This window comes from Pteropus alecto, unplaced genomic scaffold (assembly GCF_000325575.1).
Source record: "Pteropus alecto unplaced genomic scaffold, ASM32557v1 scaffold86, whole genome shotgun sequence".
Taxonomy (NCBI): domain Eukaryota; kingdom Metazoa; phylum Chordata; class Mammalia; order Chiroptera; family Pteropodidae; genus Pteropus; species Pteropus alecto.
In genome coordinates this window covers 17,449,721-17,454,122 of record NW_006442109.1, presented here as the reverse complement: position 1 = coordinate 17,454,122, position 4,402 = coordinate 17,449,721, and positions in this window count along the sequence as shown.

Genomic DNA, 4,402 nt, shown 5'->3' with positions numbered 1-4,402 from the left:
TGAATAATATTCTAGATCATCTCTCTCCTCCTCCACCTTGTCATCCATTCCTCAGGCTAGTGCAGGAGCAAGTACCTCCAGACACCAGCCTCCATCTCTTGGTGCTGAGAGAGATCTGGGAACTGGGGTGAGAACAGGGGTATGGGCTGTTGGGCACCGGCCACCAAGACCCAGGGAGAGTGACCATACAGAGCGTGTGGATGTCTGATGAGCCTGATCAATGCTGGCTACTACCCAGTGCCCAGATGTCTCTAGGCCTCTGTGAGTCCGTCTGTGTAATGGAGGATGGGGAATGATACCTGCCTAGCCTGCCTGGTGAGATTGCTCTGAAGCTGTACATGTCAGGATAAATTTTAAGATTCTGATAGCTACTCTTTCCAAGTGATTATTTTTATTACCAGGATTATCATTATTGTTACAATTCAGAGCTGGTAAATGAGGAACATTGTTCTAACCCAAATATCTTCATGTGGTTAGAACATACACTTATTTGTACAATCACTATAATTTATCAGACCAGAGAATACACAGAGTTTAGACCACCTAATAACTCTGGCACGAGAAGCATTTACTTTTTCTAAAGGGGCAAAGCACCCCTTTAAAGTAAGTGACAGTTGCCTGGCTATGATTTTTAAAGACACCGTTATTTCTGACTTTTACTCCTAAATCTTTGAAAACCAAGGGAAAGGTTAATGCTGAAACTCTAATTCTAGCCCAACTTCAGGGCTGTGGCTGCCAGCGTTCCTGGTTCCCTTGCAGATATAGGGGAGGCAGGTCCCGCTCTAGTGGCTGCCACTGCATGAGAATAATCATCAAAAGAAAGAAGAGACAAAAATATTTTAATTGCCTTGTAACCTCTCCTTAGTTGTGAAACAAGGTAGCTTTTACATCTGCCCCCCAAAGAGACTAAACACTAGGCCTGGACTGTTTTGAATGGAAAGCTATAAAGTCCAAGCATTTAAAAGGAGTGTTACTCTGTAATCGCCACTGCTATTTATAGAGCTTGCCCTGCTGCACAACAGGCTCATGGCTGCACAGAGAACACCTCTAGGCAACTGCCTTTACCAGTTGATCTTGCTGAGACTGGGGTTGAGGTTCCAGTGGGACTTGCAATAGGAGGAAGTCTGGGCCCTGTGATGCCAGTCATTCATACAAGATTTCCCAGGAAGGAAGCCACTGCTTGAAACCAGGCCCAAATCTTGGGCTGTACAGAGCCAAGCAGGGAGGAAGGTGAGCCAACAAGTAATCTCCATATTTCCCCTCTCTCATACACAAAACTCTTGGAAGGTAAGATCTGTTCCCTTAGAAAAATGAAATGCTTTTAAGAATTTTAAATTAGAAGTTCTCTCCTAACAAAATTGAGCAGCACTGGAATTGTCTGGATTCCTGTGTTTAGGGACTGTCTGGTGGATGGCTGGCTCTTCCTGCTTAGTCACTCTCTGGCTGACAGGCCTCTCCCACTCACACAATTTCTTAATCCCTCATTCTTAAACACAAACTGAAATTCAAGGATCACAAGACAGTTGGTCCAAATTACAACATGAATGAAAGAGCCAACTAGAAAAATTGACTCCAGAGGAAACAAAGATAATTTACGGAACAGAACTTGAAAAAAAATCTGTAAATAATATCCTTAGGAAAACGTGAGCACGTATAGGAAAACTGAGTGGGTATCATGCCCTTAAAACAAGAACAGAATGCCAAGTTTGTTTTTGGTTTTATTTTTTTAGAATGCTATTTTAAAAAGGATAAAAAGCCTTAGAAAAGAAAATGTTGATGTTTAATATCTACTGAGACATTCAATCGAGATTTTAGAAACAAAGGAATTCCCCAGATGGCAAAAAAAAAAAAAAAAAAGACAAAGACACTAAAAATAGGAGAAAAAGAAGAGACATAGAAGACCAATCAAAGAACTCTAAACTCTGTCTTCTGAGTTCATGAAAAACCAAGAATAGAGATAGGAGGAAATTATAAGAGGAAGAATTTAAGAAAAATGTCTAAAACTGAATGACATTATAATGTCGGTGAGTGACATTGTAATTAAAATGGTCCACTGATTCATACCTAGGTATAGCATGAAAGTTTACGATATGGAGACTAAAGATCTTAAATGCTTCAAGGTAGAATAAAACAGAATATCTACAGAATCATCAGAATGACAATAGCAACAGTAAATGCTACAAGACAATGGGACAAAGATCTTAAAATTCTAAAGATGATCAACTTTTGTACATTCAACAAAACTATCATTGGAAGATAAGACCAAAGCCAAGGCATTTTCAGACATCTTAGGACTCAATTTATTCATGCAAACCTTTCACTAGGAATTCACTCTATGATATATTCTTGAAAAAGGAGGGAGCAAATTGATGAAAAAGTAAAATCTAGGAAATACTGGAGCTAATATAGGAGGTGAGCCTAGAGATCCCAGAGAATCTTAGAGCCAGCTGTCTCAATCTGAGCAGGAAGCCAGGAATCTCAGAAAAGAGGTCTCCAAGTTTAGGAACAGTATTTATATAGTTTGTCTCTAACTTTATAGCATCCAAACAAAATACAGTTTTGCAATGTTATTTAAGTGACTTCTTTTCTTCCTCAACCCCTTCAGTGTAATTGTTATTTTCAATTCGGTTAGGTTCATTTTTTCACTGTTTGTACGTTCCATTGGGTTCTCCCAGATCCTGGTTTTCAGTGTTTATTCTTGGGTGGTATGTGAAACAGTAGTATGGTTCTGAGCTGGAGCTTCACAAAACGTTTTATTCAGAGAGTTGTTGCTCCCTCTTCATCCCTACTATCCTATTCTAATTCCTCCCTTCTCTCAACCTCTTTCCCACCCAGCAGCCTCTGTTGGGAACTGTATTCCCTAAGGCTGCCTTGCAAAGCGCCACAAACTGAGTGATTTAAAATGACAGAAAGTTATTGTCTCACTGTTCTGGAGGCTAGAAGTCAAAATCAAGGTTTGGCAGGGCCGTGCTCCCTCCGAATTTTTCTCTTCTACTTCTAGTTTCTGGTGGTTTGTTGGCAATATTTTGAGTTCCTTAGCTTGTAGATGCATTGCCTTTTCCACTGCCTTCATCTTCACATGGTGTTTTCATGTGCTTCTCTTCACGTGGCCATCTTCTCATAAGGACACCGGTCCTATTAGATTAGAGGCTCATCCTATTCCAGAATGACCTCATCTTAATTACATTTGCAATGACCCTGTTTCCAAATAAGGTCACATTCTGAGGTCCTAGAGATTAGGACTTCTTAAATGTATCTTTTTGGGGGAGAGTGGGGAGGACTACAATTCAATCCATAATAGCAATCTTTCTCTTTAGCTTCTGGTTTATCCTTCCCATATTTCTTTTGTACAAAGGAGTGAATATATGTGTATTTTTTTATATCCCTTCTTTCATACATGTAGATGCTATACTATACTATAACATACTATAGATGCTCTTTGGCATGTTATTCTTTTTACTTAATGGTATATCTGGAAAGTCACTCCATATCAATTTTATAGAGGCCTTCCTCATTATGAACCAGTTTATTCAATCACTCCTATGAATAAGCATTTAGATTTGTAATTACCAGCAATGCTGAAATAAATAACATGTGCACATGTATTTTCACATTGTTAGAACTATACCTGCAGGATAGATTCCTAGAAGTGCTACTGGCGGCTTAAATTGCATAGGTAGTTCTGTGAGGCATCGCCTGATTCACTTTGCAGTTTGCATTCCTACAAGCAATGAATGAGAATGCCTATTTCTCCACAGCCCACAGAATGTATCGTCACGCTTTGAAATTTTTACCAATATCATAGGTGAGAAATGGTATCTCGGTGTTATTTAATTTGCATTTCTCTAATTATGAGTGACTTTGAACATTTTTTCATATATTTGAAGCATATCGTCCCATGTTTTCTATTGGATTTTTGGTCATTTGTCTAATCGTTTTTTTAAACACTGAGATATAATTCATACACCATAAAACTTACCCCTTTCAAGCGTACAACTCAATGGTTTTAGTATATCTGCAGAATTCTGCAACCATCAACATGATTTTAGAGCATTTCATCACCCTGAAAAGAAACCTTGTATTCTTATTCTTCCTTATGCCCAGCCCCAGGCATCTTCTTTTTCTGTTCCTATAGATTTGCCTGTCGTAGACATTTAATATAAATAAAGTTATATGATAGTGGTCTTTTGTGACTGGCTTCTTTCACTTAGCATGTTTTCAAGGTTCATCCATGTTACAGAATGCGTCAACACTTCATTCTTTTTGTTGAATAACATTCCATTGCATGCAGAAACCACATTTTGTTTATCCATTCATTAGGTGATGGACATTTGCGTTGTTTCTACTTTTTGGCTTTTGTGAATAGCACCATTTATTAAAATGCCCATCTTTGCCCTATGTT